The sequence below is a fragment of the Passer domesticus genome, chromosome 1, assembly GCF_036417665.1.
Source record: "Passer domesticus isolate bPasDom1 chromosome 1, bPasDom1.hap1, whole genome shotgun sequence".
Taxonomy (NCBI): domain Eukaryota; kingdom Metazoa; phylum Chordata; class Aves; order Passeriformes; family Passeridae; genus Passer; species Passer domesticus.
This window is the reverse complement of record NC_087474.1, coordinates 147,492,731-147,501,304: the sequence shown is the minus strand read 5'-3', so window position 1 is coordinate 147,501,304 and position 8,574 is coordinate 147,492,731.

Genomic DNA, 8,574 nt, shown 5'->3' with positions numbered 1-8,574 from the left:
TGACCAAGGTAATAGATGGTGTCCTGGAAAAGGGCCTCAGGACTTAATTTTTAACACCTGTGCCCAAGAACATGGGGGAATATTGGTCTGTATCTGTTATTTTTCTGAGACTTTGTCATTCACATTTGCCACAAAATGTGGCAAATAACCTGGCAAAGACTCAGGTCAAGGCCTTGAGAGTGGATTAATTGTGGAGATTTGGTAGCTGCAGTTCCACACCAGTAACCTGCTGAATGCTGAGTACATGTTCCTGCTCATGTGGCTCTGCAGGATCCCTCTCTATATTAGGCTTCCTTCTCCCTGAAACTCACAGGGCTCCTCACCTTATCTACAGGATCTGCAAAGATGTTGGTTTGTTTCAAAAGATTTACACTTTAAACTGAGATTAAGAATCCTTTCTTTATTTTTATATATCATAAATTAGGCAAAATAAAGGAAAAAATCTCCTATGTACTCAAGAACTTTTTCTGTTGAAAGAAGCAAAAGAAAACAAATGAGAAATTACTACAAAAAGGATTGTTTTGCATTAGGAAAAAGAGTGCTTCAGAAAAAAGTTCAAGTGGTTCTATGCAATGTCATGTCATCTGCCTCTGAAATCCCTGTAATGACTTTTGCTGTTCTTGGTCAGCAAACAACATATAATAGCTTAGTACATGAAGGGCAGCAGTATCAAAATCAAAGAGCAATCACCTCTGGAAAGCATCCAAAGGAAGGCACCACTGAACAGGAGGGAGTTCAGCTGAGGGCCACGAGATTCTTGGGATGGAAGCACTCACCCTGTGAGGGTGTGAGGACAGGCTGAGGGAGCAGCACTGGCTCATCCTGGGGAAGAGACAACTTGAGACGTAGCTAAAATAGCTCCCAATGCCCACAGGCTCATCAAAGAGATGAAGCCAGGCTTTTCACAGCTGAGTGTGTGGTGGGAGGATGAGAGATAATAAGCATAAAATGAAAAAAAAAAAAGAAAGATAAATTCAGTCTGGATATGAGCAGGAGGACAGGGTGGAAGGCTCCTGAGGTCCCTTCCAGCATGAACTCTCCATGATCCTGTGGTCTGTACACTGCCCAAGACATGGCTGTGATTTTAACTTCCACTTTGAATCTCCTCATTCCTTTTGGTTGGGATTGCATGGAGTCAAATTCATTACTCAGTGGTTTTCATGGTATAAATAATCTGAGCAGCACCCAATGAGGAAACACTGGTTGTAATGTAAAAGTAAACAGCCTGCTTTGAGAGAGAGAAATACATCATGCAGTTTGAGAAAACATCTGCAATTAAAATAATCACTGTGCTGGAACATGGCACTTATTTACGAAGAGCCATAGGTAGGGAAAAACAATTGTAATACATCATTTTCCTAGCACCCAATCTACAGCAGTTCTACACCACAGATCTGCAGTTTAAAACTTCTGAGTGCAGTGAAAGATGATTTATCTGATCTATATGGTACAGTTCAAATGTCTTGTGATAAAAATGAGCTATTGATCTGAGGAGATTCTAATTTAGATCTGCTCACTTAAAAAGAGTAATAAACTGAAACAGTCTGGAAAGCTTATGTTTCAAATGACTTATCAAGGAGTCAAAAAATTTAGTAGCCTGAGCCAGCAATAACTTTAACAGTAGCCAGAGTCTCAGATTTTACTGAGCCAAGTTTTCCTGAATTGTTCACAGAAGTATGTGGATAACAGTTCTTTCTGTTACACTGATGTCGAGAGAGATGCTCAGTTGTAGTAGATCTTAGGAAAATACATGAAAAGTAAAATATATTCTGGAGAGTTCAAAATGTAACTGTAGCAGTGGTAGCAAGTAATAGCTTTTCAGGCATAAAGTGTTGTTAGTAAAGCAAGAAGAGATCAGCCCCATTTTCCAATATATTTTGCACTGCTGAAACTTGTGGGTTTGCCAAAGATTTGGTGAAATTTCTAGAAAAAGCTTGTTAATGTTTTATTGCTGAAAATCTGACCAAATAGGTACTTTGGCCATCCACTTCTCACAATCACACTTTGTTTTTAACTGTCTAGCCTGTATAGCTCTGTTTTTTCAATGAAGTTTATGAAATGAGTATGAATTTAGTGTAATCAAACACTGTAAAGGTGAATGTGGTAATTGCTGTAAGATTGCACTCCATTTTCAATAACTCACACAGGCTGTCTCCTACACAGTTGGGTGTACTGTGCCATGCCCCCATTGGCAACCTGGATAACAAAAAAACACAGACTTCCTCAAATGTGAAAATAATGAACAAGTGGGAACTGAAAGCACTTGAGAGGGTTAGAATTTAAAACAATACATTGGAGGAGTGATCTGAAGTTGGGAAGATGGAGCGCGGAATAGACAAGAGCAAAAAGTGTTACACTTAGGAAGGAAAAAAAAAAGGAAAAATAACCGGGCAGCAACACAGCAGAAAAGATGGCTACAGGGGGTTGTAATATAAACATAAATGATGTCACGCTGTTGCCAGAAAGGAAAATGGAAAATGGACAGTAGCTCTCCTCTCATCAGCACTTCTGAACCTTGATGAGGAGTGCCATGTTCTGGTTTAGATATCACACATCCAGAGATAAAGACCTTCAGCTTGATGTTCAGAAAAGCAGAACTTTGAAAATATTTTCTGTAGAGCATGACTGAAATAGAATAGGTTTGACTTAGATTAGTAGACTGGTAGAAGGGCAGAAGAAAGGTGATATTGCAGAGGGTGTGCAGAGAACAAGGACAAGCAGCAGATTAGGACAATTTGCAGCAAAAGAGAAAGCTGAGCAAGAAACTGTCTAGTTAGAGGAGTAGTTATTCAATAGAACAAGTAACCAAGGGCACAAACGTTCCATCACCAAAGTTTTGAGAAGAGTTTAAAAGAGACATTAATTTCTCCTTCAAAATGCACCCTACAAGGGGAGACATGACCTCCTAGCTCTTAAGTAGACTCTCATTAGTAAGTAAGAGGAGTCCCCAGCAAGATAGCAGAGAAGATTGCAAGAGATCTTACCCAAAGTTACACAGATGGGCTCCTGAGATACGAAGGATACACGTTTAATTATCCATGATAAGATTTGATTCAATTCTCCCTGATGGGAGACTGTTTAATCACCACATGAGGCTGGCAGAAAATATTTCTTACAGATCCCATTTCCAGTGAAGTGATTAAATATACACTAGCACAAGAGCTGAAGTCCAAAAGAGGAGTATTAGGAGTAAGATGGAGGTTGTCCTTGCTTTCTGTGAAAAGGACAGCTGCTCAAATAGAGGTGGAATCATGTTTCTCTCTCTTTGTGTTGAGTGTGCTGGGGGTTGCTCTATACAAGTTCTGTCAGCACCTCAGGAGCGTTGCACCACTGTTGTTGCAGCACGGACACTCACAGGGGACTTGATGAAACTAAATAGATTTGAGGGGTTGTTTCCATGGGGTGATGCTCCAATGCCTCAAACAGCATGGCTGGTTACTGTCCAGCTGGTGATGGGAGTCTCTGTTGTGAGGGTCCTTTCAACAGCATCTTCAGCTGCACCTGGTGAGGCTCCCCAAACTTCTGCTCATGTTTTATGATCCATCTGGGCATTGGTCCTGCATGACCACTCCAGCACATGTATGGCCTGTTTCTATTGATAATATTAAATTATGTACAAAATATGTACCTCAACTTTGTACCAAATGCTGAGCTGTATGCCCATTTCTGCATCTGCACAGCTTCCACTCTTTACAAGTATCTTACCTGTGCACAGTCTGCTCAGTTCTGTATCAGAAACTGCCTGGTTGAGTCATTTGGATGGCCAGGTTCCTGGCCAGGATAATCAACACATCTAACACATAAATATTGCCTGTCAATCCATCCAGGCACAGCAGAAGCTGCCCAGGGAATCTCCAGGCCAGTCTGACACTTCTGGATGGCTCCTGCAGCAGCTGCCCAACAGCTCTGCTGTGCAGGGGCTGGAGTTCAGGCAATGCCTTCCTTACAAGCCAGTGTCTTGTCTTGGAACAATCCCTTGTTTCATGCATGCGGCAGCTGGCTGAGAGCTCTGGGACCAGGAATTAAGGGTGAAGTGCTGCACATTCAGGCCAATCCCTGATTCCCAGTGACACCACATTTACAGCTGTAGGAAAACTTGAATTTCAAACTTAGGTGTCATGTTTGACTGAAGTTCCATGGCTTTTATCCCACATATACTCACAGGGCAAGGGGTACAGCTATGCTTGAGTGGAACCCTGGGTATGCTGAGCATCTTCTGCACCAATTATCACCTCATTAATTCCCATGGCAGTGCTTCTACTCTTTCCCAAAAGAACACGTTCTCTATGCTTTCACCACTTATCATGGTGAAACTGAAGCTCTTTGTTAAAATCTTCACTTGATGGACAAATGTAGAAGCACATAAACCTGATAAGATAGCAAATTAATAATGGTTTGACTGCATCAGGAAGTAATAAACATGTTTAGTTTAAATTGCTGTTTCAAGGTTAGTAGATGAGACCTTTAATCTCCTGTATGCAAACCAAACTTCCTGACCCTACAATGATATCTGTCATTAACAAGCACAAAGCCCTACTTGTATTTAATCCTTGTGCACATTTTTCAGAATGTAGACTTTAATATATCCTTGAAGGTTCTTTCCCCATGACTTTTCCTACATATGTAGTGTAGGTAGGAAAATGATAGAACAAAATTCAGTTCAAAACATTGCAACTCCTACTCTGCAACTCCACCAGCCATGTGAGAGCTTTGATACTTTTCTTAGCATTACCTGTGCAATTAAGTTAAATAAATTTAATTACCTGCAAATAAAATAGTTTCACATCATGACTGGTAGTTTCAAAATAAACAGCCACACTGTAGTTTGGAGATTTGGATGGGAAAAAGATAAGATGAAAGATATTTCAAGGTGGAGGAGAGAAGAAATTTGCCATTATGTAAGAAAATAAAGAATTGTCTACTCTGAGGAGGTAATTACATGTTTTTGGGTCTGAAACATATTCTCCACTTCTTGCCTAGACACAGAGTGGAAGCTTTGAAAGAAGCAAGGAGATCCACACTGAGAAAAATTCAGAGAATCAAAGGTCAAGTGCTTGGCTTTGTACATAAAATAAGACAGCTAATTTCTTCATTCCTTTTTTCCTAGTCAGACAGCAAACTAAATAGTGGAATAACTTTCCTGGAATTAATTTTTCATTTATAAACCAGAATACAAGTTCCCCTCTACTACAGTGTGAATGTATTAATAGTTTGAGGCCAGATATCATATAATCATAAATCATAGAATCATTTGGGTTGGAAGACACCTTGACTATAATTTAGTTCCAGCCCCCATGCCATGGGCACTGCCATGGGCATCTTCCACCAGACCAGGTTGCTCAGAGCCACATCCAAACTTGCCTTGAACACTGCCAGGGATGGAGCACAACATGTCTGGACAGCCTCTGTCAGTGTCTCACAACCTCACAGTACAGAATTTCTTCCTGACACTTCATTTAAACCTGCTTCTTTCTGTTTGAAGCCATTTCCCCTTGTCCTGTCACTACTTGTCTCTTGTTGGTCTTGGGAGGTGCTGTAAGGTCTTCCCAGAGCATTCTCTTCTTCAAGCTGAGCAATCCCAACTCTCCCAGCCTGTCTCCACAGAAGAGGTGCTCCATCCCTCTGATCATCTTCATGGTCCTCATCTGTCCTCACTCCAACAGGTCCATGTCCTTTTTCTTCAGGCCTGGAGCTGGATGCAGCACTGCAGGTGGGGTCTCACAAGAGCAGAGTAGGGAGGAGAATCCCCTCCCTCAACCTGCTGGTCACATCATATCTTCAGAAACATCAGTGACAGCTCTTCAAAGAGCTAATTCCCAAAGGAGTTCATTTCATAGTCATCCACTGGGAAGTGCAGTGAACACAAGGGTGCATGGCTAAGAATTTTTGAACTGAAATATACCAGGATAGCTCATGGGGATGAAATTCTGAGGATTTGAGTTTCTGTAGCTGTAAAAGCCAAAAAATGTCACTGGTCTTCTCAGGAAAACATTTTGAGATAAAAGCAACCTGATAGCATTGTAGGAGAAAAACCAATTTGGAATCAGGAAATTGCCACACTTCAGTGGATACTCCAGCCATATAAATATCCACTGGCTGCTGGAAAGCTGCTTTTAAATAAATGGAAATAACACATTTTTGCAGTATTTTAAGAGAAAAAGAATCTCCTTTTTACCAAACAGACTTACTCTATATATGAGCCTTGGGGGATTTCTACAGCTTTCAGCATCACACCATCTGAATGAAGGATTATATTTATAATCATAACACAAAGAACCCCAAAAATGCCACTCTGCTCAATACTCAGGACTTCACAGATACAACCAGAAGAGAGCTCCAAAGCCCACTTTAAATTACTATACTCACTCCAGCTATTTCAGTGGCCTTCAAATCAGAGCACAGGGGCACAGGCTGCTTGAGTCAAAGCATTCCTCTTTTGTTACAGCACTGACTGATCCTCACACTGAACTGACAGTGCTTTATGCCTCACATGATGCTATAAATAAAAAAATCTCTTGAATAAATAAATTAAATGTTGTAATATGTGACAGCTGGTAGTTCCAATAAGGGTGGGCAGAAAAAGGGTTAATGACCTGCAGGAAAGCCCCTGAAGGTGCCTCCAGCCACACAGGCATCTGCCTTTCAGCCCATCAGGGGTAGCCACAGCAGCAGGACTGGGTACCATAGAGACAGAAATATTAGACCTCTTAGAGCCATATTCATTAGCAGTCACTTCTGTGGATTTTCAGAGTATTTGGGATGCTAGCTGGAAAAATACAGCAAATTTTCTTCACATGAAAAGCCACTAGATTTTTTAAAGTGCAAAAATACCAGTGTTGTAACTTACACAGCAGGAAAAAGTCATGTTGTTTTCCACAGCTAGTAAAGGGGTAATAAATACCCCATGAATAGCAACCAAATTTCCTGATTTAAGGAGGATTTTGGCTACTTCATGCATGAAGGACACATGCACGAGATCCACACACATGGCTGGGTGTCTAAATCAGCCTGAATTATTGCAAAAGATTCCTAGTAGGAAGATACCCAAATGAAGGGTATTGAACTGCATTATTTATTCGAACTGAAGTATGCTGGGTACCTCTCCCATCTCCTGAAGCTCCCACCTGCCTGCACTTGTGAGCTGTATCCACACCACTCTGTCACTTGATTAGTTCTATTTAGTCAAGTCATTGTTTCATTTGTGCCTTATTTTGTCATTGTAGACCAAATTTTACTCTTATTAAAAAATTGCTACTCACTTGACACCAGCACAGTGACTCCAGTGCAAGAGGAAACAGGCTGTGTTTACACTCACTTTGCTGATGATTATTTAGACCTCATAAGGGAACTTGGGAGAAGACCAGGCAGTCTATCAGCTATTAACTTACAGGCTATTTCACACCTCATATGCCTTTCTCTGCTTTCAGAACTGTGTTGCTCAAAAAGGCTTGTCAAATTCCAGTGAGTTTTGCAGCTTGTGCTCAGGCTGCCTGTGTTAGTTCACTGAGTATGGATTTCCAATACCTCTTTTACATTTTCATGATTTTTTACAATTATACATCCCTTCTATCATTATCTGGAATAGCCAGATGCCAATTTTGTTCTGTCCTAATTGCTGCTAATGACTTATTGATGTAAGCAGTTGCTTTCTATCTCTTACTGCCTTAGAGGTATTTATACAAAGCTCTTTAATACAGTATCAGGAGAAATATTTCTTGGTGAGAGCTAAGGTCTGGCATAGCTTTCTTGATTCTACTTCAGTACAGATTTACTGAATACCTATCAAGATGGTGGAGGTCAAAACACTTAGAATTACAGGTCTATTCCCTAAGTGTGATTTTGTTCATAATGAGAAAGCATGTCACTACAGAACGTGCTACGAAAATGTTACACAAATAATATACCCTACTCTGTGCCTGTCGTGTTCAGTGCTGGGATTCAGTGTTACTGGCAGCATTATTAATGGGCCAAGCACTTCCACGGCCACATGTGGCTCCTGTTGAACTGCAAAACTCCACCAATATCACTGAATTTTCCATCAGATCAGATAAGGCAATAAGTGGGTCTGTGATATCTAAAGCCATTCCTATTCAGGTCCCTGATTTGGGATTTCTAGAAGGCTGTTATCTTTCACAGAAGTGAGTTCCTCAGTGGCAGACCTACAAAAACCCCCAGAGCTTCTCACTACTTGCCCACAAGTTGCTGTTGGTGCAACTATCTGTGGGAGAGGTCCTGACTGCAGGATGATGCCTGGGAAAGCTAAAATCAGACTTGTGGAGGATCCAGCACATCACCACAGAAAATCTCATTTAGTCAATCATAGGAAGAGTGAATACAGAAAGTAAAGCAAGAAACTGAGGCACTCAGACTAATTTATGGTTGAGTGGAAACATCTACCAGGGAAATTTTGGATTTTTATTCCAAACCTCAGAATAACCCCTGATAACTATCTCAATAAATGCAGAGGTGACAGATCAAATAGAATACAATTTTATGTTCTTAAAAGGAAGAATATATTCTCTGTTTTCAGCATTTTAATACTTCGGAAGGAGCACTTAAGTTATCTTTTGTATT